Source organism: Nannobrachium achirus (assembly GCF_963921795.1).
Source record: "Nannobrachium achirus genome assembly, chromosome: 7".
In the NCBI taxonomy this organism is placed as follows: domain Eukaryota; kingdom Metazoa; phylum Chordata; class Actinopteri; order Myctophiformes; family Myctophidae; genus Nannobrachium; species Nannobrachium achirus.
Genome location: NC_137816.1, coordinates 60,421,099 through 60,438,598, shown reverse-complemented (window position 1 = coordinate 60,438,598; position 17,500 = coordinate 60,421,099).

Sequence of the window (17,500 nt, the reverse complement as noted above, 5' to 3'; positions counted from 1 at the left end):
CAGCGTTGTGTGTGGGAGGTGGAGACACTGAAGGGACACACATAGAGTAGATAACAAGACCAACACATCCACTCCACGGGCTCATCATGACCTTGATGTCCACTTAACAAGTATCTGGTAGACCCGACCTGCCCTTTACAATTCTCTATACGGCAGGAGTCTTCAACGTTTTTCAGGCCAAGGAGAAGGCTACCCCTTAGTCGAGACAGAGATGAAGCGTGGACCCCCACTATATGTTGTGTAAAATGGTGTCGCAGATTAAACTTTTATTTTGTTTTTATAAAGATACGTGTTGTTTGTACTTCCAAGTTGAGGTCAATCATGCAACTTTGAACTCAAACGCTGTCAACCTACTGTTTCAAACCTTCTAGCTTCTTCCATGTTTTGGTGTCATTCAAGTGGGCCATTAATGGCCTCAAGTGCACAAGGCACACATCGATTGAGTACCAACTTGCCCACACACATACTTTCAAACGACAACAAACATTACTGATGGCAGAATTAACATTATTTGCTGATGCATAATTACACCGTGCAGTCTTTTTTTTTATTCAAATCCTGAAAAGTAACAGCTTTGGAAGATAATGACGTTTCCACCCGACAGAGACGATATATAATATAAAACAAGGCATTTCCGTGTATTTTACATAAACTGGTGGAGATTAGGGATTTTCGGTTTACTTCCGATTGTCTTTGTTATGAGTTCTTTGCCGCGGGGGCTCCCGCTATAGGATCAGCCGCGGCCGCACCGCGGCGAGACACAAACACGCTCACTCAACGAGTAAACATCGCGCGGTATTTCACAAAGATGAACACAATCCAGCTCTCACCGCCTGCGTGCGCATGCACAAGCGAGCACGCTCGCGGGGATTTCACGGGACCGCGCCCGCTCGCCTCACCTACCTTAAACTTGGCCGAAATTGCCAACCTCCTCTCATTGAAAATGAATTACTAGGATGCAGTGACCATGTACCATCTGGAACCCCCTTAACTCTTACTGTGCCGATCCCGAACTAGTTCGGCTTTATTTCGGCCTTTTTATCGTTCGGGGTGCCCATCCTGAACTAGTCCTGCTTTTTATATAAAATTACAAAAACACCCAGAGGCCTTACCGAAGCACCGGGCTAAATTTTCGAGCCGGCCGCCGGCCGCGATCTCTTTACATCGGCCCGCGAGAGCGTCGCGCCGCCGATATTTGCCATCCACTCCAATGCAATCCAGGATCTTAGAGCTCATTTTCTCTGTTCCATGCATATCCATGAGGTGCGCAAGGTTTAATCATGGCTAAATCGACGAAAATAGGGCTTCTAAAATGCTTGGTAGCCAATTGCTAACTTCAAGCTAACTTCATCCTGTTCCTGTTCATGACACAAAGGAAAGTGTTCAGGCGCGTCATGGCTGCGCACGGCTTGTGCATATACAGCGTATGTCTATGGTGGATTCTCTGGCCATTATTTATTATTCATGGCTAATGCATAAGATGCCCCAAACAACGCCCCTGAGTATAACCATAACAATGACACAATAAAAACAACATGAAGAACCTCACGCCGTCAAGTCAACAAGCGATACGTGTTCTTAACCCATCCCCCGCCCCAACTGAAAAGCGAAAAAAAGGAAAATATAAGAGATGAAATCTGAGCCTTTTTGACACATGGCCCATCATTATATCCCCTCTCTGTCACTGCGTTCTCATTAGGGGTAAAGTGATTTTACATCATGGCAGCATGCAGGGAGCGTTGGGTCAGATCAAGCCCCGCGCCACATGTGCCTGACTGGCAGCCCGGCCGAGCGCTATAGTCATATAGTCATATAGTCATATAGTCATAGGAAGCATGTTATTTTTTTTGTACCATCATCTCCGCTGCCGATGTTGATTCTCACACATCGAGATGTGCAGAATCCCTCACAACAAGATGTACAGCATGTAAATGCTGCCACTGGTCAATAAGTGGAGGCGTCGAAGGAAAGTTAGCATTGACTGCTGTTTTGGAGACATAAATCATGAATGCACTTTACGGGGTATATGTCTGTTTGACCTTTACTCTTTTATCGTGTCATGTTTACAATATAAACGACATTTCCATGTACACCAGGGGTCTTCAACGTTTTCAGGCCGAGGACCCCTTAGTTGAGAGAGAGAAATGAAGCAGGGACCCCCACAACCTTCTCATAGATTCAATATACTGTAGTTTCACAATCATCAGTGTATTTTGAATTCATATCAATTTGTGTTTTCAGATATTTAACCTCTTCAACCGTCAATATTTAATAAACTTGACTTTCACTCTGTACTTAGTCTGCTCTTTTTTCTACACCAAGCTCTTAGCCAAAATAGCTTGTTTTGACCAAAAAACTTATCTGGGCCCATAATGGTCCATTTTGTTCCATTTTAACAATCTTGGAGTTACAAATATTTTACATTTGATAAATGGATAGGCCTAAATTAACTTTTACTGTGTAGGATTATTCTCTGATTTCTGTGCTGCCATGCATCTTTAAGCACACTTTGCAGGTGCATTGTGTACACTCAGCATCCCAAAGGAGGAATGGGAAGGTGGCTTACTAATTCATCACACAATTAGAGTCATAATGACTAATTAATACGTGTACAGAGACATCACAACATTAGTTTCACACCCTCAAATATTCACGGGTGCACATCATACCATATTCGTTTTGAAAGGGCGCTACGCTACTGAACACATTAGGAACCAGCGAGATAAGCCCTTCCAAAAGTGATATATTACTCTTAATAGAATGCAGAGTGCACATATGCGTTGTGAGACTTTTAAGCAGATGTACCACTAATTAGAACAAGAAGTGTATAATATTTCCTGGGTTGTGTTTTTTACATTTCTCAAGGGTTCTGTCTCGGCACTGAGTGTGCCCAGCGGCCTGACAAATACCATTTGTAACACTTTATTTGAAACGGTGATCGTTTGAAAGTAGTTGTGAAGATATCAAACAAAACAATTCATCAGCCGAGTTCGATACGTCAGAGAGCGCTGCTATTCCAGCTGACCGGCCCATGCAGCTGCAATATTTGTTCGGCAAATGTTAAAAAAAAAAATAGGACAGTGCAGGGACGTGCTGGGCCCCTGATTCAGCCCGGAAAAAAGAGTTGGAGAGGCCCTCATTGCGCGCTATAGAGAGAGATCTCTCTCTATAGCGCTGCTGCTACTCAAAGATTTGCCATTTCAGATCATGACAAGTGACAAGCCAGTGGGCCAATTACATGAGTTATATTTCGTTGTTGTCGGCGGTGGAAACCTTGTCGGGTCCAAAACCGTTTGTTTTGTATTTATCATTTTAAAAATGATTTAAACTAGTGAAAACAGCCGATCTACAAGCACACAACGTCTCGCACCGCGAGGCGTTGTGTGCTTGTAGATCTGCTGTTTTCACTACTTTTGTGCAACAGCCTTGTATGATGAAGCAGGGCTTTGCTTTGCGAAAATAATTACAAATTTGAAACTTGGAGATACGAGGTTTCTGCCCGACAGTGATGATTTACTTTGTTGGCCGCCCAGCCTCCAAAATGGAACGAAGGCGACATTTTATTTTAATTATTTTCCTAATGGCCGGCCTGGACCGGCCGTTCGGGAGTTGTCCCGCTTTTCCTAATGGCCAGCAGGTCCCTGGCAGTGTTTTATAGTGCAGTTTAACAATGGACTTGGCGGCATTAATGACCAACGTGAATGAAGATCCTATACTGTCACACTGAGTAATACTGAAAACTATGCCGTACTTACACTGACAGATTAAATGATCATTTGACTCTGATATAATTGTCAAAGTTAAACGAAACCTCAGGATTTTGCTGTAATCTTGTAGGCCCTCTGCCTTTGCCGCCTGTGAAAGAAAAGTCTGCCCCTCAAACTGGGACCCTTATACAGGGGCATCACAAGGGGGGTGGGGAGTGGGACAGAGTTACTAGGGCCCAAGGTGGAGGGGCCTTAATTATTTTATACTTTAGCTATTGAAAAATAGCAGATCTACAAGCTCGCAGTCCCGCACAAAATAATGTGTAATTCATGGGTTGCATTTGTAGTCCTACACTGGCCATGTTGAGGACCAACACAGGTGTTCTGATTGGCGTAGGACATTTGTTCTTTGCCAATCAGACAAATTGAAACACCTGTGTTGGTAATGCGTTCCCATTTCCCCCTATGAAGAACATTCATGGGGGGCCCACAGTGAATCCTTGTACCCAGGGTCCAGAATTTGATGCAACACCCCTGCCCTTACAGTAAATCAATGTGCAACGACTGATTGACAAAATATCCGCCTCAGCGTTGAATTCAGACAAGCAATGCATTTGTTCATGTTTTCTGATAGGTTAGGTCAGCATGTTTACATGAAAATGATGATGATGAACGCCTATGCAACCGCTGAAAACAACTATTATTAAAGTAATTCTGTCTAAAACCGGGACAATTTTGTAGTGAATGTTGAAAACGGTGTTAGAGACAGACGGGACTCGGCACACACAGCTTGAAAACGGGACAATCCTGGCCAAACCGGGATATCTGGTCAGCCTACTCTTGTATGTCAAGACACAGTTATGAGACAGTAACTGCAAAGTGTCTTCCTATATTACCTCTAAGACTCTGAACAGTTTCTGAGAGTTGGATCTGTATATGAATGCATTTCTAATTAAGAGCAACACAAGTGGGCACTGAGAGTTGAGAAACCACTGGACAGCAAATTAAGGACAGCAGTTTGACAGACTTAAAAAAATAAAACATAGTTTCTTTGGGTCGTCGTGTATCTGCTGAAAGCTATACTGTATCTGCTCATCAGTGTTGAAATCAAGCAAAACACGCGCACGCACGCACGCACACACATCTCCTGGACTCCTGCACAAAGACACATCATTCACGTGCGTTGGGCCAAGCATCAAACTGTATTTTCCTCCTGCGTGTCACGACAGCCGACTTTCAAATTTGCTGTGAGCGTTCCTCCATTTGTGACGAAGCTCAGCTCAAAGACAAGCACATTGTTGATTTAACTTTTAAAGCTCTGCCGCTGAGCGAGCGAACCCCAAACCACCATCCACGCACGCACACACACACCACCCTACCCCTCCTCCTTGAAATTAATTAGGGGAGACGTTTCACAAATTAAGTTTATTCATATTGTCTGCTCGCTTGCTGCGACAGAATAAAATAATTTAAAAATTGACTGTACTTTTATAGTCCTACTGTTAGCGCTAACAATGGCTGTCACAGAACTGGTTCTTTTTTTTCTCTCTCTCTCTACACGCACGTACGCGTGCGCACACACACACACACACACATACACACACACACCCCTCCTCCATCCGCCAAGCGGGAAAGTGGTGGCACTATACTGTGGCAGCAGGGCTGGAGCTTGACTTTGTTAATCGTCAGACGACAGCTTAACAGCTTGCGCGACCGTAATTAACGCCGCTTGAAATAAACGTGACGGTTTGTGGGGGCTGGGGGGCTGGCGGCGGCGGGGGGCGCGAGGGTGTGTGTGTGTGGGTGGGTGGAAAGGGAGAGAGGGGGGGGGGGGGAAAGAGGGTGGCGGCGGTTGTAAAAAAGTTGACGAGAATTAAATAAATAATTCAGACAAAATGCCTCATCTGTCGACTGCCATCTCAGGTGCGGGGGCCCACCTGACTGGTCCCCCCCCCCCACCCACCCACCCTCTCTCGCGCTCTCTCCCTCCCTCTCTCTCTCTCTCTCTCTGCTCCTCTTGTCGGCGGCCTGACAGACAGTGGGGGCTGGCGTGCGGCGAGGCAAACGCGACGTTGAATTATTCACGTCGCTGAAGAGGCCAACGGTGACTTATAAAAGCCATTATTATGTTTAATAATGACTAATACACGTCTAAAGTGCGATGGTGGGTGGGTGGTGGGTGGGGGGAGGACAAAGCCGGGTGGCTCTTTTTTGAGAGAGCCAAATGGACTGATTATCAGAAATCACCTCTGCGTTAGCCTTAGCTCTGAGGCAGAGTGTGTTGTAGTATACTTAGGGGCTTCGCTATGCATATTTATATCGCGGCCCTACTCGCGCAAATGGGCTTCCTATGACACTTAACGTCAGTCCGTTTTGAGCGGGCGCTGATGTTTTAAAAACAGTGCTGTGCCTGTGCGTGACCCCATCCGCAGCAACTTTACCATCTAATGCACTCCCCCGTAATGCGATGTAATGTTTGGGATGGATGGTCTTCACATAAGAGAAACATTGATGAGACAGACTGTCGACTGTAAGAGTATAGGCCTCATTCAATGTTATATAAATACAATCTAATATACTCCCCCCCCCCCCCCCCCACACACACACACACACACACAAAAAAAAGGTTGTCTCACTGTCTGCTTTTGTCTTTGTCGTATCCTCAGATTTGACTCTGCCTGTTTTTGACCTTTTTGCTGCTAATAATAATTATTATTATTTTGTTCTGTGGAATTGTTTGCCTGTGTGTGGCCTGCATGCCTCACCTCTGCCTGCTTAAAGCCTTAACCCTTCAATAGCCTTTGACGTATTGCACAGAATCTGCACCGCCTGGGGTCCGCTCATTGTTCCGCCGGTCCGTTGTTCCGAGTAGGAACTCACCAGCGTCAGCAGGTTAGTTACTCACCAGTGTCGGCAGGTTAGCTAATTACCCGCGTCACTTTTACTGAGGTTAGGGTTAGGTTTAGGCATAGTTTTACTGAAGTTCGGGTTAAGGTTAGGTTTATTTCATGGGCATTCCAGCCGTCTGCATATTGATACCGCCTGCGGTTGTTCTGCACTCGGGGTCCTGTTCCCATGACACACACCTGTAAGGATTTTAATGTGAGTACACCAGAATGTTAAACACCAGAATGTTAAAGGTGATACACCATGAAATTTCACTTTTCCTATTTTAAAACCTTTTTTTGGGGTCCCACTAGCACCTTCTATCCTCACAAAGTCCCATTTCTGACCGTTGTGTCTTTCTCTGGTTTTGGGAAGGCGGAGGTTAAAAGCATCCCACGGATTCTCAAAACAGGCTGTTCAGATTTGCTGCCGTCGCTGACGGCATCGTCATTTTGCTTGTACTGTATAGACGGGTTTCTTGTTTACAAACATGGTGGCGCTGGTTTCATTGGTTAATTTTGGTACCGACCCTGCGCACGCATCTATTTCTTATCAGTGTAACGTGGACCAGAAACCCGTCTATAGACTTCAATTAACTTCAAAGTAACTTAAATGAATACAGTTTCATTGTCCCATTAAAAAAAAAACTTTGCATTATCAACATGTCAGATTATCATAAGTGATGATATATTGTGGCTGAATAAAGTGTTTGTTTTTTGTGTTTTTAGTGCCACAGTAGAGGCACTACCTACTGTATTCTTTTGAGTCTCATAAGTCAGCCCACCTCTCCCTCCGGGGGTTAATGGGGTACACGCGCACGCCTTGTTCAGGTGAAATGCTAACAGCCTCAGCAACACAAAGGGCTGTTTACATATAGTCGTTGTCGGGTGGAACCTTGTATGTCCAAAACCGTTTGTTTTTATCATTTAAAAAAAATGAACTAAACGAGTGAAAAGAGCCGATCTACAAGCACACAACGCCTCGCGGTGCGAGGCGTTGTGTGCTTGTAGATCTGCTGTTTTCACAACTTTTGTGCGACGGCCTTGTCTGATGAAGCATGCAGGGCTTTACTTCGCGGGAAAAAAACATACAAATTTGAAACCGACAGTGACGACGTGTAGGCCGCTCTGACTTCCTCAGGCCTGACCCAACTGAAATGATCACTTTCACCTCACAGGTGCGTGCGTGCTTGCATGTGTGTGTGTGTGTGTGTGTGTGTGTGTGTGTGTGCGCGCGCGTGTGTGTGTGTGTGCGTGTGTGTGTGTGTGTGTGTGTGTGTGTGTTTTGTGTGTGAGAGAGAGAGAGAGAGAGAGAGAGAGAGAGAGAGAGAGAGAGAGGAAAAGGGGTGAAGCATTGTGTGGGGGGGTTGGGATGTTATGGGGGACAGCAAAAAAACAAGACAGGAACAAGGTAGAGAAAGGAGTCACTGTAACGCGTGCGTGCGCGGGCTTTGCGAGAAAGAAAGAGAAAAAAAAAAATCTTTTAGCATATAAATAAACCAATTCATCACCGGCTTTTTCTACAAGAATAAACACTAATTTTCCTGACGGTGACCCTGACAAATGGCGTACAGCGGGCCGGCGTGGCAGGCAGGACTGAGGGAAGTTGTGTGGCTTCGTGCATCGTTGTGCGCTGGTCATCAGTGTGACACCACACTGATCCACCAACCAGCCAGCCAGCCCTACCCCCCCCCCCCCCCTCTCTCTCTCAGGGGTGTCACAAGGGGGGGGAAAGTGGGACTGAGTTACCAGGGCCCAAGGTGGAGGGGCCTGGAATTATTTATACTATAGCTATTGAAAAATAGCAGATATACAAGCTCACAGCGCGGCACCGAGTGCCGCGCTGCGAGCTTGTAGATCTGCTATTTTTGAAAAGTCATGAAAACGTGTGCAAATCTTTGAATATATGTATTTTTTAAGCGAACATTAAGTAACTCAAATTTTGCTTCGGGGGGGGGGGGGGGGGGGGGGGGGGGGGGGGGGGTCCCTGGAACTAAATATCTTGAGATGAGGGTCCGTGTGCCAAATAATACATATAATTTTGGGGTCCTTCACATGAAAAGGTTTGAGCACCACTTACATAGAAACATAGGTTTTTCAAAAAACCTTAGAAGGATTTGAAATATTCAAAGGCTTGCAAAAAATGTAACGATAAAAAAAATAGCAGATCTACGGCACTCGGTGCCGCGCTGTGAGCTTGTAGATCTGCTATTTTTCAATAGTTAAAGCACAAAATGTGATTGGATCCTTGTACCCGGGCCCAGCATTTGGTGAGACACCCCTGCTCTCTCTCTCTCTCTCTCTCTCTCCCTGCTCTCGCCCCGCTCAGTGGGGCTAATAAACGGCCGGTGTCAAAAGTGTTGTCAGTCCATTCTTTGCTTGTTTGGTTCATCTGGACCGGGGAGGGTGGAGCGGTGGGGTGGAGGTGGAGGTGGGGTGGCCAGGAGGAGGGGGGGGCAAGCGTGTGTGAGACGGAGGTGGGGTGGGTGGGGTGGGGATCGTGGGGCGGCGAATCGAGGGACGGAGGCCCGATAGAACGGTGGTTTTCAACCTTTTTTTCCACATATCAAGGTCCATCATTTGTTCTGCATCTGAGCCACGGACCACGATTTAAATGGTGGTCCGTGGCTCAACTGAATAGAACATAGAGATATATAGAATATTTTGTTAGCGTCGGATAAGATTTTGAAGAGATAACAATATAACGATCAAATAAAAAAGCCATACTCATTCTCCCATTAAAGGCCCGCTGACACGTCCCGAAATTATAATAGTATGATACAGTAGGTCACGTGCGGTCTCTCTGAAAACGGTCTAAAATAGTCTGAAACTCATGTCACAGTGTAATCTGCCCCCTCGCCCCACAACAACAGCTGACCAGTACAGTAAGTAGTCTAAGTACAGTCAATTAATTTGATTGGCTTATAATTGCGCATTCCCACAATGACATCATAAAAATATTAACTCGTATTTTAAGATGACTTTTTAAAGTGACAGTACCCCTTTAGGTGACAGTACCCCTTTAAGTAATGCATATGTTTAGCGATAATTCAGCTCTTGAGAGCGTAAAACGAAACCAAACGATCTACTAAGGGTCCATGTTGGTTACCGGCTCTCTGTCATTTTAGCTGGGGGGACCACCTGGAACCCCCTCTCTCAAGCACCACCGGTGGTGGTCCCCCGGGCCGCTGGTTTGAACCACCGCAATAGAGGGGATGAGTTTTTGGGGGATGGTGGGATTGGGGGGGTGCGGAAGAGATGAGAGAGAGAGAGAGAGAGAGAGAGAGAGAGAGAGAGAGAGAGAGAGGTGAGGGGGTGAGAAGATGATGAGAAGAGGGGTGGTGGGTGGGCAGGTGGGGTTGGTGGAGGAGGATTACATGATGGTGCAGCTATCAGGGGTGTCGCACCAAATTCTGGGCCCTGGGTACAAGAATTCACTGCGGGCCCCCCATGAATTCTCTTCATACGAGGAGGGGTTTAACCCATTTAGACTGGGAACACATTAGTTTGCGCTTTAACTATTGAAAAATAGCAGATATGCAAGCTTCTAGATCTGCTATTTTTGTAAAAAGCGTGAAAAAAGTCTTTGAATATTTAAAATCCTTCTAAGATTTTTGAAAAACCTATGTTTCTATGTCAGTGGTGCTCAAAACGTTTTCATGTGAAGAACCCCCAAAATGACATGTATTTGGCCACGGACCCCCATCTCAAAATATTCAGTTCCAGTGACGCCCCCCCAGAAGCAAAGTTTGAGTTACAAATACAAAACAAATACGTATATTCGAAGATTGCACACCATTATTCTCACGACTTTTCAAAAATAGCAGATCTACAAGCTCGCAGCGCGGCACTCGGTGCCGCGCTGTGAGCTTGTATATCTGCTATTTTTCAATAGCTAAAGCATAAAATAATTAAGGCCCCTCCACCTTGGGCCCTTGTAACTCAGTCCCACTTTCCCCCCCCCTTGTGTCGCCCCTGGGTGCAGCTATAGGCACACAGCAGCTCATGCAGCGAGGGACGTGCTGGCCATTGGGAAAAGCGGGACAACTCCCGAACGGCCAGTTCATTCTCGGCAGGTCCAGGCCGGACCATTAGGAAAACATTAAACTGTTTAGCACAAAAGTAAAAATTAAACTGTTTGCACAAAAGTAGTGAAAACAGCAGATCTACAAGCACACAACGCCTCGCGGTGCAAGGCGTTGTGTGCTTGTAGATCGGCTGTTATCACTAGTTTAAATTATTTTTTAAATGATAAATACAAAACAAACGGTTTTGACATACAAGGTTTCCACCCAACAACAACGAAATATAGCCTAATTCATATAATTGGCCCACTGGCTTGTCACTTGTCATGATGTCTGAAATGGCAAATCTTTGAGCAGCGCTATCTAAGAGAGATCTCTCTATAGCACGCAATGAGGGCCTCTCCACTCTTTTTCCCAGGCTGAATCAGGGGCCCAGCACGTCCCTGCATGCAGCGAGCGGGCCCACCACCACCACCACCGCTGGTTGGAGACCCCCGTGCGCCTCTCCTCGCCTCGCCATGCATGCCCCATCACTGAGGCTTTATTGATTTCTCTCCAGCGTGCTCTTTGTCAAAAAATCAGATACGGCAGGAGCCCTCTGGACCTCCTCACCTTTTAAAAGCACACAGAGAGTCTTTTATGTGCTGAACAGAGGCGTTTGTGGGGTGTGTGTGTAATTGTGTGTGTGTGTGTGTGTGTGTGTGTGTGTGTGTGTGTGTGTGTGTGTGTGTGTGTGTGTGTGTGTGTGTGTGTGTGTGTGTGTTTGGTCTTTGTCTAGGGGTCAGGGGGTCTCTAAGATGGACCAAGTGGAGAGAGAGATGAGATGAGAGGCGTCTCAAGCTAACTGTGCCTGTTATTGCGCTGGTGAGCACAATTCTTTTTTTTTTTTCCTCCAGAAATGTTTAGACGCCTCTTCCTTTCGACTGGGTGGTCGTTTCGCCGTGGCTTCACCGTGCAGGCACTGATCACTATACGCTCACGTGCGCGCATACACACACGCACGCATCATCCTCATCATCATCCTCTTTATCATCGTCATCTTATCTTAACCACTTCATCCAGTGGTATTCAACTCTTTACAGGCACGTGCACACATAGACATCAAAGGGGGCTTGAGCCCCTGCCCTTTTATCCTCCTGTAAAAAAAAGAGCCCTCTCCAGACCATGAATGCCGTTTTCACTATGGTGAAAGAAATGCAAATGCCCCTATTTCATGCCATACCTGAAGGCAGCATTCAAGCCTTGTCCAAACTCTCCTGAACTTGAATGCAGCATCTTATGTCGCACCGAAATAGCCGACCTCCAAGCTCACACGTGTCGCAGCACTATTTTCGATATTTCAACCAAAGGCCCTTTTAGAAATGTCAGCCCCTGGCCCTTTATATATCAAGGCTCATTATTTATTCGCCATTTGAGCCGCGGACCACCATTTGATGAGATTAGCCTCTTGGACCCAAGACTTAGAATATGTTGTCTAGGATATGATTTTGCCCACAATTCTCCAAGCTGTATTGATGTTGGTACCATAGGACAGAGAAGGCAAACGTTGAACAAAATAACAATTCTTCTACATTCTGATGAAACAGATGTTTAACAATCAGGGACGTGCTGGGCCCCTGATTCAGCCCGGGGAAAGAGTTGGCGAGGCCCTCATTGCGCGCTATAGAGAGATAGCGCTGCTGCTACTCAAAGATTTGCCATTTCAGATCATAACAAGTGACAAGCCAGTGGGCCAATTACATGAATTAGGCCTATATTTCATTGTTGTTGAGTGGAAAACTTGTATGTCCAAAACCGTTTGTTTTGTATTTATCATTTAAAAAATTATTTAAACTAGTGAAAACAGCCGATCTACAAGCACACAACGCCTCGCGGTGCGAGGCGTAGTGCTTGTAGATCTGCTGTTTTCACTACTTTTGTGCAAACAGTTTAATTTTTTCCTAATGGCCCGTCTGGACCGGCCGAGAATGAACCGGCCGTTCGGGAGTTGTCCCGCTTTTCCCAATGGCCAGCACGTCCCTGTTAACAATAATCCCTAACCCTCTTGAGAGCGTAACATGATACCAAATGGACCCGTAAGAATCCACTTGGTTCATTTCATGCTCTCAAGAGTTAAAGATCTATAAGGGTCCATTTGGTTACCAACTCTCCATCATTTAGCTGGGGACCACCTGGAACCCCCACATGACCACTGGTTGAAATTTAAAACCACTGACTTAATCCATACTCATAGTAGTAGGCCCGCTCCTGTTTTCACTCTCATTAAATATACAGTATTCAACAAAAACAAAAAAAGACAGAAAAGAAACTACAATCAGTGTTATTTCATTAAAGGACAACTTCACCCATTTCCAATCTTCATTTAATTGGTCATAATAATGCTGATGATAAATGGTAAAAATAATAAATAATACTCTGTCTTTGTCTCATATAAGGGCTGTTGACCATTCAGAAACCTGCCTACCATCGTTAGGCAGGTGTATTTTAGATTTTTATGACAATAAATGTATTAACCTTTTTTTTATTTAACATGAGAACAATCTAGCTTCCATTATAGCACACTGACTTTCCAGGAACATGTAGTTTCTATTAGCCTTATTCACGGCCCGCCCACTCAGCATCCCCCGGGTGCTGAAGTCACATTTGAAGGGAAAATCCTACTAAAGCTATAGAGTTAACACAGAAATCGCAAATTTAATGCAATTTCCGAATAGTAAGTATAAAATACGGCTAGCATGATCAAGAACACAAGATAATAAAAGGCACAAAGCATTATAATTACTTTACCGTTCGAAATAATGATTTGTTGGCTTTTTAAGTCCAGCTATTTCTGTTATAGTTTCCCTTCTAAATTGATGTCAGCACCGGGGGATGCTGAGAAATTTGTCTGAGTGGGCGGGCCGTGAATAAGGCTTATTATCTTGGGTTCCCCGTCACTGGTAGGTGGGTTTCTGAACTGTCCACAGCCGAGCTCCTCAGAGACAGAGACCAATTATATTGAAGGTAGGTTGAAAATGAGTGAAGTTGTCCTTTAAAGTGTCATACTCTCCTCAGCAAACCCTGCCCTCTACTCCCTGTCCCAATCATTTGCATTTCATCTATTCGTGTCTGCAGTGCCATTTTTGCCGGGTCTTAAGCCGGCAATCATAGGTCGCCTGGGCGGTGGAAGGCTTTACACCGCGGTGTAGTCTTTCGAGTCTTTTTGAGTCATGAAACTACAACGTTACATCATTCCTCGCGGTGGAGAGCTTTCCACCGCGAGTCCCAACACATCTCTCTGTTTTTACTATCAGACAGACAGGCTCTACACCCCGTTCACTGATTGGTCAATCTAGACTAGTCAGTCACGGTGAATAGGACTCCACCGTGGCGTACTATGATGGCATGCACTTATTTTCTGACTGAGGTGGAAAGCTTTCCACCTCAAATTTGCGTGGATAGCTCTCCACCGTACACTCTGATACGGGCTTGACTCGACGGCTGCCTGGGAACATAAAGGATACAAAATAAAATAAAATTAAATTAAATAAAATTAAATAATCTAAAATAAAATAATCTATCAGAATAGGGACACTAGACACTACTAAGTGAAAGACGGGCAAATGTCATCATAAATCGATTGAAAAACCCCAAAAGTTCAAACCACAAACAATAGCATGCTATACGTCGAGGAAAGTGCAGCCTTGGGGATTATGATTAAGTGTACGGCTATGTGTAAGCAACACCAAAAGAAGAAGAAGTAGAAGAAGAAGGGGAAAAAAAAAGAAAAGTATGTATCTATGGATGACATGGTTATAATGGGCTCATAATAGCCCTGGTGTCCCCGCAGTGGGAAGGAATGCATTACACAATGTCTCCCCGCTTTCTGCAACAGCAGGCAAATGTAAAAGATAAGAGATTTCACAGACAGAAGATTAGAGGGAGGAGAGGAGAGGAGGAGAGGAGAGGAGAGAGAGGAGAGGAGAGGAGAGGAGGGGGAGGGGAGGGGAGAGGAGAGGAGAGGACGGGTGGGAGATGGGCGAGAGAGAGGACGAGTAAAACGGGGAGGTGGGGAGTACACACGACTAAGGAGAACGGCTGGAGGTTTGTGTGTGTGCGTGTGTGTGTGTGTGTGTGTGTGTGTGTGTGCGTGTGTGTGTGTGTGTGTGCGTGTGTGTGTGTGTGCAGGGGCGTCACAAGGGGGGGGGGGGGTGGAGTGGGACTGAGTTACTATAGGCCCAAGGTGAGGGGCCTTCATTATGTTATACTTTAGCTGTTGAAAAATAGAAGATATACAAGCTTGTAGATCTGTTATTTTTGAAAAGTCGTGAAAATGTTTGCAAATCTTTGAATATTATGTATTTTTTTAAGCGAACATTTGTAACTCAAATTTTGCTTCTGGCAGGTCCCTGGAATTAAATATTTTGAGATGGCGGTCCGTGCCAAGTACATATCATTTTGGGGGTCCTTCCTTCTATTTTTCAATAGTTAAAGCAAAATTAACGCAGTGAATCCTTGTACCCAGGGCCCAGAATTTGGTGCGACACCCCTGTGTGTGTGTGTTGGGGGTGGTTGGATAGGCGGGGACTCTACTGTCTAAAGGACTCAGGAGCTCTCTCTCTCTCTCTCTCTCTCTCTCTCACATACATTCCCTCTCTCTCTCTCTCCCCACCCCCCCCCACCCCCCACCCCGTCCTGACACAGAGAAAATATTATGCAGCGACCGGCGCTCCCATTGAATCCCAGTGATTCATTGCCCAATTTTAAACTGCCAAGCTGTTAAATTGCATCAGGTCTGCCAAATTCATTCCTAGGACTACGGAGGAGATATGAAAAATTAAATGTCATCTCGTGCTACAGTGGGAAACTTTTACCTTTTTCCCCCGCTGCGCGATGGCGGGGGCAGAATATGCTAGATTCCGCCATGATGGATGGCCGCGCGGGACTACACTTAACCTACTTAGTGATGTCATGTTACAGGCCGCCGGAGCCTGTTTACTTTTACCCAAATGACAGGAAGGCATAAACTTTATCAGTCGCTGACATTGGTGCGTTCTCGTTCTCTCTCTCTCTGCCTGTCTCTATCTCTCTCACTCACTGCCCCATCCCTCTCCACTCTTCCCGTCTCCCTTTTCTCTCCCTCTTGCTCTCTTGCAGATGAACTGACTCCTCGTGTTGATTCCCAGAATGCCTGATATCCTCCCCGCTCGCATAGCTCTGCCCTCCCTTCATCGGTGTGGCACATTACGGTGCCTGATTTATATTTGGTTTAGCGCCATGTTGTGCAGGGAATGTAGCAGATCTACAAGCTCACAAAGTGCTGCTACGCCAACACGCGGCGGGCTTGCTTTGGGTGCACGACACTGGTGTGCAACTATTTAAGTAAAAGTGTGGCGTAACGGTTCCGAGTGGACTCAGCCATTTAAATGACAAGTAGAGAGAGAGAGAGAGATAGAGAGAGAGAGAGAGAGAGAGAGAGAGAGAGAGAGAGAGAGAGAGAGAGAGAGAGAGAGAGAGAGAGAGAGACAGCTTAATCAGTGCATCACGAAGAGGTTGAAAATGATTTCTGTCAGTGGATCTGCTTTTCATTGCTTTCTTGCCATTTGCAAGTTTCTGCAAAATACGCTCCATTCTCCATAACATTTTGAAAGGCAAAAGAGAGAAAGAAAGCTGTAAAAAAAAAAAAAAATGTACAGAAATGTGCAGGAAAAGATCAGTAGATACTGAAGAGTTGAAACGGCACATTTGTATGAAGACCACATTAGATCCCTCCCTCATTACACTTTACACATTGCATTTTATTCAGAGAACACGATGACTGATTGGAGATCATTTTCTTGCTCAGTCGTTGAACCTGTGACACCCTTCCTAATCACATGGCCAACCTGCCGTAATCATTTGCCTCGCGACTCAAACACTTTTGGTGCAACTTACACACATCATCAGTGATGTGTACTGGGTTCACTGCAGGTGTTTTGGGTCTCGCAACATCAGACACCCTCGTCCAGAGTGTTGATTAGGCCCCGGTTTGTGCCTAAGTCAGGGGTCTTCAACGGTTTCTGGCCAAGGACCCCTTAGCTGAGAGGGAGATGAAGCAGGACCCCCCCCCCCCCAAAAACCTTATCATAGATTCCATATAGTTTCATTGTTTGACAGCACGATCATCAGTATATTGGATTCATGTTAATGTGAGTTTTCAGATATTTAACCACTTGACCATCAATACTTAATAAACTTGACCTTTCACTGTACTTAGTACTCCGTACTCTTTTCCCCCTCCAAAGCTCTTTGCCAAAATAGTCTAAGTAGCTTGTTGTGTCCGGACCCCCTGCTTGATCCACAGCCATCTTGATGCCTTTTCTGGAGTGTCTGTGATGTTTTTGATGCTCCTACCGCTGTGCAGTCCCTTCACTAAAATGAGTCTGTGAAATTGTTTATATTTTGATGTCAGAAAAAACTGAAGCACTGCTAAAAGTACATCTGAATGATCGAATTTTTAAAAAAAGGAAAAAGAAAAACACTATTTATGTTGCATCTTGATGAAAATACACTAGTTACAAGTGTTTATATTGTGTATGACTGTGTGCGGCAGCATAATGAGTGTTCATGTGCTACAGTAACACACAATGGGATGGAAAATCTCCATCAGTAAAAAAAAAAAAAAAAAGAAGAAAATGTTATTTTTGACTCACATAGTGTGATCAAAAACAAAATGTCTGATGTCTCGCCTATACTTCCTTCTCGTACGGCGCTGGTCTTTTATATCCCCCGCTTTAGATAAGATAGCCTTGACAACTTAATAACATACGTGATTGATACGGCGCGGGGACGGGCTGTATTAAAGACGCCACTTGAGGCCAGGAGAGACGACGTCAACGCGCGTTAAGAAGACATTTTAAAAAAC